At 40.3% G+C, this 12,277-nt stretch overlaps 1 protein-coding gene and 1 pseudogene across 12 annotated transcripts in view; both read left to right on the top strand.

Moving 5' to 3' along the window:
• Positions 1-12,277, top strand: part of Samd12 (sterile alpha motif domain containing 12) — a 422,167-nt gene that overhangs the window by 215,658 nt on the left and 194,232 nt on the right. The window lies entirely within an intron of this gene.
• Positions 1-12,277, top strand: part of LOC147824103 (ubiquitin-conjugating enzyme E2 variant 1 pseudogene) — a 30,043-nt pseudogene extending 17,766 nt beyond the window's left edge. Inside the window, exon 1 of the transcript XR_015442914.1 lies at positions 1-12,277. This exon is cut by the window's left edge and continues 17,766 nt beyond it. The product of XR_015442914.1 is annotated as a ubiquitin-conjugating enzyme E2 variant 1 pseudogene (transcript).

The following is a 12,277-nucleotide window of genomic DNA, read 5'->3' as shown; positions in this document are numbered from 1 at the left end:
CAGAAGTTTCATGAAAAAGACTAATGTAGTTTGAGGCTCAAGAGTGAGCCAGAAAGGAGAGATGGCAGAATGTGGAGCTGGAAAGGTAAGGAAAGAACCAAGTGATAAAGTGAATGCCGCAGTTCTTCCTCTCCATTCAAAATCCAGAATTGATCTTGAAGGCAATAGGAAACTACTAAGAAGTTTTGAACCCGACTGTCCTGGTGAGATTTACATAACAAAATGTGGGAGGGTGCATGAAGAAGGACAGGCAGGAGGACAGGCATTTATCTGTGCCAGAGGCAATAGCAGCCTGGATGAAGGTGGTGGCAAAGGAGGACGGAGAGAGGTCAGCTCAGGGGAACAGGCAACCTGCCATGACCGATTGGGCAACAGCACAAACGCACTTTAAAAAGTTTTCTCCCCACTCCTCTTCTGTAGTCTCCTCCCCCAAAAGGACATGCAGTACTTCTTTGTCATGCCTGAGACTCCAACTCAGCAGGTTGGGTTGAAGCATGTCCTGCGTTACCACCAATGACACCTGAGTCCAGGGCCACTGCCCTGGGCAGTTCAGATCAGAGCACAGAGGACATCTAGGAGCACGCTGTGCACCCTTCAGTGCCAGCCTGGGAAAATTCCTTCTTGGCCTTCATGAATTTGCTTGTCAAACCCAGGTGAATTCAGAGGAAGGCTTCAGCCTTTGGCATGTATGAAGGTAGCCCACATCAAAAGCCCAAACCACCATAGAGCCATCTAACATTGAACGTAGCAGGGGATGTTCCCAAGATCCAAGAAATTGGTTCACCCTGCATAATCTCTAAAGGACAGTTTGAAATCTTACCTCGTATTTCCCCAGACAAAATGGAAACAAGTTCTTTCAAGAAGCCCTGCAGGACAATAAATACTGTAAGTACTTTATACAGAGACACCAGCAGGACCTGTACTTACAGGTGTAAGGGCAAAGTTGCTATGGTAATGCATGACTAGTGAGTATAGAAGTAGAGGATAAAAAGAAATGCTTGCTCTTAGCTTTGCAAAGAGCAATTTGGGTGTTCATATTTGAAACCATTGAGATCTCTCAAAGCATAAGCATCAGAGACAGTTTTTTATTCTTGTGCAAAGGCACAGGTCACCAGATCTCTAGTTTATCACCAAATTGGTGGAGCTAGTACTGATTGTGCATGTGTTTACCCCCTTGACACTTTAAATTCTATATTTAGCCCTCCCAATAATTTTGAAAGTAAATATCATGAACCCCATTCTATAGGGAAACTGAGGCCCTGAGAGCTACAGTGTCTGCCCAGAGTAATGCAGCTAAAAAGAAATTATGTTACAGATTTCCAGAGAAATAGGATGCATATGATATACACCACACACACAGGGAGAAAAAGACTTTTCTGTTGTTAAAAATTAGCTCACACAGTCATAGATGGAGAAGCCACAGGGTGTGCAGCAGGGAAGCCAGAGTCTCTGGAAGACCAAGGCTGTAATTCCATCTCAAGTCTAAAGCCCAGGACAGCAGAGAGCATAAGTTTGAGGCTGAGAACTGGCAGATCCGAACCCCGGGATGTGCGTTTGGGTCAGTGCAGATCCGAAGACAGCAAAGAGCCCGTGTTCCAGTGCCAGGCAGTCACAGGACGAGTTCGCTCTTGCTTACCTCTTAGTCGACTAAGATGTTCAGCCCACTGGATGGAGCCCACCTACACTGGGTAGGGCCATCTGCTTTGCTCTCTGCAAAGGCAAAAGCTAATCTCATCCCAAAACTCCGTCACAGATATACCCACAATAACTTTAGACCAAATATCTGGGCACTCGTGGACCAGTCAAGTTGACACTTAAAAGTCATCATCACTGATAGGATGACTCATCTCCGAAATTAATGCTCTAACCTACTCTAATGTACCCCACTGTAACGTACCTCACCGCTCTAAAGTATCTTATTTGAAATACATGCATTTTTTTCTTTTACAAATAAACTATTAGTTGTAATTCACTTTCAAAAATTAATACTTGAGCCTGTCTGTTTTAGTCAGGGTTTTGGCAAGGGAATACATTTACTATAGGACACATAATTGATAGGATTATTTTATGATATTTACCCAAAAAGTCCAATATGGAGGAGTGCAAGAGATTAGCCACACACTAGAGGCCCAAAGAATCAGCAGTGTCCCACGCAAGTCCAGCTGAAGGCCTAGAGCTCAACACAATGTCCTCCACAAATCCAGCCAGTTGCCTGGATCCCATACCAATGTCTCACACTTGTCCATATGGAAGATCTATACTCAGAAGGCCCAAAGGCCAGTGGTGGAAACCAGAAAACCTGCCCCATGGGGTGAAGGATTTGTGCCACCAGGTTAAGGGATCTACATTGGAGCCAGGAAGTGATGTTTACGGTGAAAACCAGAGCTCCCCTGACAAGAACAGCAGCCATTCCCAGCGACAGCGAGCCCCCGAGCTCCTCCTCCAATGAGAACAGCCAAGTTCACATCAGGAAAACCATCCACAGCAAGCTTCTCCTAGAAAATCAACAGCCCGGATCTTCCCCTCCAGTCCTCTTTTTATGCCTTTGGTAACAATCCTCAGGTGAGTCTTCCACGCCCAACCACCCTGATTCAGTTCAGCTGGGCATTCCAAGTTGACCATTAGTTATTCCACCACACTATCCAAATAAAAGATTTCTTTTAATAGCTTATTTATTAATTACATAGTTATCACCCTTCACCTTCCATTTTCTATTGTTTTGAGCTGCAAGGAATGGGTGGTGTGTGGATTTTTTTTTAGCTACTTTCTGCATCTCTGGGGTTTTGGAGACACTAAGAAATCAGATTTATCTCCCAGCTTGACATCACAGTGAAGCAGAGATGCCAGCCTGACATTTCGTGATGCCCCAAATATCCTAAGTAATCTTAATCTTGTTAGATCAATTTTTGCTAGTTGCCATTTTAATTGATTTAATTGAAATTGATTCAGCATCAATGAGTGCACTGAAAATTATTAACAGTGACCTCAAGGGTTTCAAGTGTCTTCTGTGTAAGGGGTGATGTGGCTTTGATTTATATATTTGAAAACTCACTCTTTCCAAGTTATGTTAGAGGAACAAAATGATATTATCACTATAAACTGTTTGGGTAGTATGTGGAGATTCTGAAAATATTTGAGAAGGGTTTGAGTCTGCTTCTCAGCTCAGCTCTATCATGCTGCTGGTGTCATGATTCATGTGTACTGTAAACTACATAAATGGATACTTCTTCCAAGTATCAGGAAATACAGTTTGTCTTTTGTCATTGATGTCCCTAAAATTCATACCACACCACACAAAGGATAAAGAGATGAAATGATCATATAAATTTTGTTGACCTAGAATTGTTTTGTGTTTTTTTCAGAAATTAATTGATCCTCTCCTGAGACTTCGGTAATAATTTTTCTACACAAAGAGTTTTACTCTAATAATTTTGGTCTAGCAGGATTTTACCTGTATTAAAGCACAAGTAAATGGTCTTTGGGCTTTCCTCTGCTTTAAAAGTTTAAATGTGCACTACCTTTTGTTCTTCCTTGTCCTCCTTTTCTCCCTGACTTCTTTTCCTTTCTCTCCTGCGACCCTCCTTCCAAATGTGCTTTTTCACAAAAGCCTCTCGGCCCGGGAGAGCTATTAGAAATTTATTAATTAAGGACCAGTTTCTTCTCCTTTGTCAGGGGTAATCATTTATTTTAGAGCTGATTCTCTGCCTTAATTAAATGAAAATGTCACTCCGTCAAATGAATTCATTTATATTTATTTATCCATTTCTCCAGGCTTGAATTTCTTAGTAGGGACTTCAGTTCATCACATTTGCTCACAGAATGAACTGGGGAAAAAAGGCTCTCTTACATCGATTTAAAAGACTCAGAAGGGATTACTCCACCCTGAGGAAGTACTACATAGACAGAGCTATGACTAGCAAATGTGTGAATGGTTTCCTTGTGGAGGTGTTAACTGGGTGCAAATAAGGTGTATCTCTGAGTATGTGCACACACATACACCTGTGTGTATTAGAGCAAGAAAGCGAGAAATGCCCTTCACAGTGTTCCATTTGGACTTAAAGGATCAAAGATTATATATTATCCACCTGTGTGTTTGTATTTGCCTTTTCAAGATGCTGATGGTGCAAGGCTTAAATTCTACCCAGTTGTCATGGCTTCTATCTAGATGTCCCCCCAAAGCTTTATGCACTCAATGGGGAGATGACTGGATCATAGGTATGTGATACTGGATTAGTCCACTGATTGGTTTGGTACAGTTCTGGATGTCGACAATGGATTTACCAAAGAGTGAAGACCCTCTCTGGGTATGGGTGGCTCCAACCAATAGGCTTATGGCCTGGATGGAATAAAAAAAGAAGGCTCCCTGGTTTCTGCCTACCATACCATGAACTGTTTCCCCTCTGCCATGCCACCCTGCCTTGTTTCCAGCTGAACCTCTAATGTTTAGTTGAGCTTAAACCTTTACAAACTGTGAGCTCTAAAATCTTTCCTCCTTTAAATTGTGGGTGCTGGGTATTTTGTTCCAGTAACAAGAAAGTAACTAAGACACAATCTTTCCCACCAGTTTTAAAGAATTATTTATCATATAATCTGCACATCTACCATTATAATAAGTGCTTTAACAAATTTAACATTTATTCATTCAATAACAGTTCCTGAGTACCTACTATGTGTCAGATGGAGTATTGGTAATCAGTCATGAATGATGCAGTCTGAATCCATGCTGTATGGAACATACAGTTTCTGGTACATAGTAGGTATTTAGCAAACTGAATGGCCAAATAAATGAATTAGTCTTGCCAAGGAGAAATAGTACACTAGTAATTACTGTATGAGGTCATTAACTGCCTGAAGTCCTCACAAGAGAATATAAAGCCTTAAGAACTGTACAGTGGGAACAAACAAAGCCAGGAAAGTATCCAGGAGACAAGGAGCACTGGTGCCAAGATCTTTGCTACAGCAAATACAAGGATTGGGAAGCGGCCAGTGAGAAGTGAGGCTCCAGAGCATTGCCAAAGCTAAACCGCCACAACTTTTAGGTGTCATTAAACACATGAGCCATAATCCCGAGAATTCTAGACACCTATTTCAGAGTTTCAGGCAGAGAAGCGACATGATCAAGTTTTGAGATGATAACTCTGACTGCGCCATAGGAATATATAATATATTGGAAATGAGGAAGCTCATGTTCCTTTTCAGTGCCAACTGTAATAAATCACCATGAAGTTATTATGTTACAGTTCTGGAGGTCATAATTCTGAAGTGAGTTTCCTTGAGCCACATTCAAGATGTTGACAGGGCTGGGTCCCGCTCAAGGGACTCAAGAGGAGAATCCATCTCATGGCTTTCCCCAGACTCCAGAGGGGGGTCTAGTGGCTGGTGGCCTTTTCCCTTCAGCTTCCAAGCTGGTAAGGTCAGGCCATGACCTTTCATGCTGCCATCTCTCTGGTCCCCTCCTTCATACCTTTTCTCTCCCACATACAAAAGGACCCGTGGAATAGATTGGACCAACCTGGAGAACTCAGGATAGTCTTCTTCTCTAGATCAGCTGAAAAGAACCTCAGTCCCACTTGGAACCTTGATTCTCTGTTGCTGCACAACCCCCTCTGGGGTTAGGACATGAACATTTCAGAAGGTTTTTTGGCCTAATACGGTGTGGGGCTATTGATAAAGGTCATCTGTCCTTGGCCAGTTTACAGTAATACAGACTGTTTTTCTAGCTTGTGATAACATGAAAATGGACTCGATATTTATTTGGATGATTTTAACTTTATTGTTATGGAGCCTCGAGTGGCAACTGACTTCAAAAAGTTAAACATAGAGATTGTATTTACAACCCAGCAATTCTGTTCCTATGATTAAAGTATATGATTAAAGCATGTTATATGCATGTACAAATCTGCCAAAATGAAACTCATTAATCTGTATAACTAATATGCACTAAATAAAAATCATGGCGGAAAAGGAAAAAAATTTGCAAGGATTTGCAAGCTTCAGGAAGACTGTATATATTTTATTACCCTTCCGTAAATCAAACCTGATTGAAATCAGTCTTATTTTATTACTGAGAATTATATTTCTTTGAGACTAAATAACCACAAAGGGAGAAAGAGAGAGAGAAGAAAATTATGAAAGACTGAAATATATCAGAGATTACTGGATACTTTTATTACTGGATACTTTTACTGTATGTGTCTTAGAGTATACCACTTTGGCTCATCTGATTTTGTGTGGTTTATACAAGACTATAACTGTGTAAGTTTTTAAAATAAAATGATAGGAATGGAAATAAACTTTATCGATAAACATGCGAACTAGCTCTGGCCAGTGGAGGAACAGCTAATTCCTGGTCCCTCTTGTGGAAAAAGCCAGTTTTGTAAATTCACTGCGTGTCCCATATAAGTCTCTGTTCTTTGAATCCTCTTTTGAACTAATTGTAACATCTTACTGCTTTCCTCATTAATTGATAAGATAAATAAAACTTTTGATATATGTTTAATAAATTTAAAAGTCCACACAAAAGCATAGCAGCCCATAGAATTATTATTGTGAATAGTCAAAAGGTAGAAATAACCCAAGTGCCCATCCACTGATGAATGGATAAACAAAAGAACAGTATAGTAGACTATTACTCAGCCATTAAAAGGAGTGAAATACTAATACACACTACCACATGGACAAACATTGAAAATCCTATGCTGAATGAAAGAACCCAGTCACAAAAGACCACATGATATATATTCCATTTGTATAAACTAGCAAATCCATAGAGACAGGAAAGTAGATTAGTGGTTTGCTGGGTTTGGAAGGTAGAGCATTTCCCTTTGGGGTGATGGAAATGTTTGGGAATTAGATAGTGCTGATGATTGTACAGGCTTGTGAACATACTAAAGCCCATTGAAGTGCATACTTCAAAGTGATTTAAATGGTGAATTTCACCTCAATTAGGAATGATAAGTCTGAGTCTGTGAAATTTAAAAAGTTTGGTCACTATGGTCAGCTCCCAAGATTCTGTCTGAGTGGTGTGTGTGCCCTATTGTGCACTTTCCCTGGAGGGGACAGAGCTTACGCTTATGATGAGATTCCTTCCACTGACGAGGTCATGTTGTGAGGGAAAGGTGAAGAGATTTTGAATATATCATTATTGTCCCATCATTTGATTTTGTTTAATGAAAAGGGAGATCACCCTATGTGGACCCGATGGAATCATATTTCGTAGAAGAAGGACTAGGTCCCCCTAAGCTAGAAAGATCGCTTCCCTGGCTTTGAAGAAGTAATGGACCATGTCACGAGAGGGCCCTTGGAGCTGCCCCAGCCAGCACCAGCAGGGAAACAGGGCCCCTCCATCCTGCAGCTTCAAGGAACTAAATTCTGCCAAAAATTCCAATGCGCTTACAAGACGACCTTTCCTAGTTGAGGCCACAGATGTGATTACTACCAGCCACACTGTGATTGCAGCTGAGAGTCCCTGACTGGGGTAGAGGACCCGGGTCAGCCATGGCAGGACTTCGACACACAGAAACTGTGAGGTCACATATGTGTATTGCTCTCAGCTGCTACATGTGTAGTAATCTCTTAGACTAGAAAATGAGTACAAACGCTTTCTCACAGTGCCATTTTCCATGTTATAGAACAGCTTGCTTTTGACTTCATATTTGTGTGTGTGTGTGTGTGTGTGTGGTGTGTATGTTTCCTTAGGTGATCTGTACACAAACGTGGGCTTAAGGGTTAGGGAGTTGAATTTGCAATGACTTAAGAAGTTATTTCGTAAAACAGGTACAACTTTCATCTTTAAATAAACCATCCTTTTGTTTTCTTCCTGGCATCATAAGAAACGCTGAAATTATGACGCCTTGGCAGCCTCTTTTGTGAGAGGCAGTCTTACTGAGAGTCAGTTGGTCCCTTGGGCCAGCCTAGCCCTGGGGTCAGGAGCTGCCACAACTTTGTCTCTGCACCCTTAAAATAGCTCCTCGTGGATACTAAGAGCTGTGACAGTAGAGATAATTGAAATAATTATTCCTGAGACTCCAGGAAGCTCACTGTCTTCAAGCTCTGGGCTGAGAAAGAAAAGGTTGAGAAAGAGTTGACTTCTTTATCTCTCAATGTGACGTTGAGGGCATCATCTGTTCCTGAAATCTCACTCCTCAGGTGGAGAGGAAAAGGCAGATGGTGCCTCTGGGGCTGGCCAGGAGAATGGCTTTCCCCTGGGAACTCCCTTGCTGACCTTATAGGAAGTCCATTTAGTATTCATTTGAATAAACAGTTGTGCATTACTTGCTATGTGCTAGGTACAGACTCGGCCCAAGACAGCCCTTGCCTTCGAGCATCCTTTAGCCCAGAGTATTCCAAAACTTTAGACATTAAATTTCTCCAAGTCTTATCAGACTTGGTCCATAGCCCTTAGCCCACAAGGCTGGGTGAATCAACATCAGCAATAATCACAGTCATAATTACATGTTTATTATGTATCTGCACTGTTCTAAGCATTTTCATTTGATCCTTACAAAACTCTATAAGATGGGATCTATTCTTATCTCCATTCTTCAGATCAAGAAATTGAGGCACAGAAAGTTGAGTGATTTGAGCCAGGTCACGTGGTTTCAGACGTGATTCAGTGAAGATTCAAACCCAGGCATTCTCCAAGAGTGTGATGCTTTTAGATACTTTGTCATGTTTATTGCTGTAACTCTGATTCACTAGCAGTACAATATTTCATCATTGCTTTTTGCTAGATACTAAAGTTATACCTGGAAACACAGAATAAATGGTCCCTGTCCTAGCTGCCTTAGGATCTGGTGGGAAAAGATACTAGTTTGCCAGGGGCACTGCGACAAAATGCCACAGGTAGCTTAAACAACAGAAATTTATTTTCTCACTCTTTGAAGGCTGCTGGTCCCAGATCAAGATGTTGACAGGGCTGTTTCCTTCTGATGTCTCTCTTCTTGGTGGCCAGTAGATGGCTGGCTTCTCCCTGTGTCTGTATACGGCCCTCCCTCTATGTGGATAGTCCTGTCCACTGAACTCATGGGCACCCAGTTATATTGGGTTAATGTCCATCCTAGTGTACTCATTTTTGCTTAATTATCCATTTAAAGACTCAAAATACCATTACATTTTAAAGTACTTTTGGTTAAGACTGTAACAAGTGAATCTTATATAGGAAAATATTCAGTCCATAACAGAGATAGTTGCTAAGAAAGAAGGAAAACAATACCTATATATAGTCACTTAGACCAGTGGTGGCGAACCTATGGCACGTGTGCCACAGTGGGCTGCTTGTATCATTGGAAGCTCTAGAAGTTCCGGCATCACTGTCACGGGGCGTATTTACACAATTCTAAGATGTCTTCAGCATTGTTGGGTGATACAATTGGGTGGTCCTCATGTGGTCTACCATGGTCTGAAGTATTATGATGCAGCACATAACTCTGTGTGTGTGTGAGTGTGTATGTGTGTAACTTAAGGTCATAACCTGTATCACTCACCCATTACAGCTACTTTGTAAAAGAACTTATTTTATATCTATAACTGTCTAGCACAGTGTTATCCTAATTTCCATTCTCTGAACATTACCACACTCTCTCATGTAGTGTCTTGATTATTACCACAGAGCTCAATAAATGGTAGATAATAAGTGGGTCTACTTCAAGAACATATTCTTCCCAGAGATTAGTGGAAGGATAAAATACACATTTTACAAGCCTGTTCCAATGAGTCAAACCCTGAGTTTTTGTTAAAATTCTGCTGTCATCTCAAGCCAGTAAAATGAGAGAGGAGAGTGTGTACTGTGCATGGCTTTATCACTTCCAATAAACTGCTCCAGACACAGGCCAGTTTCTCTGCCTACCAGCATCACAGTCAAAGGTGCACCAGTATCTAAAGATGGTTTTTCATTGTGTACAGTTCCAAAGGATGGTATAGAAGCATCTGTTTATCCCATATGCATTTGGGCCTTATTGATGATTTCATTTGATCAGGACCTGTAGCTAATTGAAGAATCCCTTCTAATGTCTTTGGTGGGTTCTTCCTGAGTGCATGAGACAGACGTTTTGCAGGAGACAAGGTCTTTTCCAATTTATTGTGGACCTAGAAGAATCCCCATCACTGCTTCCTCAAAACTGTTCTGTCTATACCCTTGCTACAGCTACTAAGAGCACCACCTGTTTGAGTGTTCTGCTGAGAAATAGCCATGGTCATTACCCAAATCACCAAATGTTTTCACTAAGTATCTCCTGTGTGCCCAGCAGTGTTTGGATTCAGAATGGAGAAAGCAGACTACTTTTTCCTGTTATTTTTTGATTCTTCAAATATGATATAACTGGAAAACAAAATTAGAATATTTATGATTTAATATGCATTTGAGTCATACAGAATTAAGTGCTCTTAGAGCATCTGGCCAATAGAACTTTTTGAAATTATGGGAATGTCCTAGATCTACTCTGTTTAATTCAGTATTCACTGGCTACTTGTAGCTATTAAGTACTTGAAATGTGGTTAAAGTGAAAGAGAAACTGAATTTATTATTTGATTTTAATTAATTTAAATTTTAAAACCACATGAGGCTACCAGCTATCATATTGAAAAGCATGGATCCATCTCTCCAAAGAGAGATGATTGTGGAGTCCAAGAATTCAAGAAAGAAGTAGAACTTAAGCCTGAGCTTAGAAATAAGGAGGAAACTGAAGGATAACTCCAACTAAGATAAAGGCATGAGCCAAGGATGAGAGGGAGAGAAAAGTATGTGCCTATGAAAGTCACAGAAGGAGAAGAATTGAAATAAATTAGACTTTATGAAAATATTAGGAAAGAAAGTTCTAGAATCTAGATGAATTTTCTATTTCACAAATTTGTTGTGAATATTTTACCTCCATCAAGCCTCCTATTATTTGGAATTTGAGTTGCACAGTCATGATTTTGTGTGTGTGTGATTTTGTAAATAAATGATTTCTGCAGAGTTATACCATGTAACATGTAAGTTGTTCATTATAATGTTCAATAGCAGCTCTATGGGAATTGAAGAGAATTCAGAGAATCAATTACTTAGCAGAGGTGAAAGGAATTTACCAGACTGTTTAGGCAACAAGGGGCTAGAAGAGACAAGGGGGAAAGTGGACAGAGTGAAATGGCACTTTTTAAAGAGTTTTTTTTAAATGGTATCTCCTATGGGGCTGGGGATTTAGCTCAGTGGTTTTGGCGCCTGCTGCATAAGGGCAAGGACCCAAGTTCGATCCCCGGTACCAAAAAATAAATAAATAAAAATAAAATAAAAAATAAAAAATGGTATCTTAGTTTGGGCTGCTATAACAGAACACTATAGACTGGCTGGCTTAAACAGCCACAGCGAATTTCTCATGGTTCTGGAGGGTTGGAAGTCCAAGATCAAAGCACCTACAGGTTTGATTCCTGGTAACCACCTACTTGCTAGTTTTCAGATAGCTGCCTTCTTGCTCTTCTTGCCAGGGCACTCATCCCACTATGGGTTCTCCACCCTCTTGACCAAATTACCTCCTGAAGGCCCCATCTGCAAATAGTAACACATTGGCGGTTAAGATTTCAGGATACAAGTTTTTCAGGAAGGCAAATGTTAATTCCATAGAAAATAGTGAAATGGAAACTGTTGAAATATCTAATGTGTTGGTGAAATTATAACAAAACCATGCAATGGAACATGGTGTAGCACTGAAATTACATGAAATAGCATGAGAAAATCCTTACTAGGTATTAAGTGAAAAGAATATGACAACAGCATATATTGGAAAATCAAGATATTATTTTAAGTAGTGATATTCAGAAAACTATAAGTATGCATTATTTTAACATAATACTGAAAAAATGCAGTAGTATTTTAATAGAGTCTGCATAAGGGCGTAAGGATAATTTTTATTTTCCTAGCAGTCTTCTGGATTTTTTAGATTTTCTAAAGCAGCATCATTATTGTATTTTAATGATCTGGAGTAATGTTTCTGTTGTTGTGTTGTCTATCTGCACAGCCATATTGCATAAAGTCAAGTATGTGACCAACTTTTTTTTCATCAGTCATTTACTGGCTTTAGTTAGCTTATGTCTCACCGTGTACCCATTTTAGCAACGACCAGGTACCAGAACTCCATTTCTTAGTGCATTAGAAATGGGATGAGTCAATAAAATGTGCTTCTCTTAAAATATGCCACTGAGAAACCCTGAGGTCCTGGAGAATGGTCTGATTTCCTATTGATCTTTTTATTGCCTCAATTATTTCTTCAAGCACACTTAGTTAATTTAGATCTCCACCAACCAC

The sequence above is a fragment of the Heterocephalus glaber genome, unplaced genomic scaffold, assembly GCF_053883595.1.
Source record: "Heterocephalus glaber isolate CG9 unplaced genomic scaffold, H.glaber_assembly_v1.0 deba00001555, whole genome shotgun sequence".
Taxonomy (NCBI): domain Eukaryota; kingdom Metazoa; phylum Chordata; class Mammalia; order Rodentia; family Bathyergidae; genus Heterocephalus; species Heterocephalus glaber.
The sequence above is the reverse complement of the archived record's forward strand: the minus strand, read 5'-3'. Positions and strand labels throughout refer to the sequence as shown.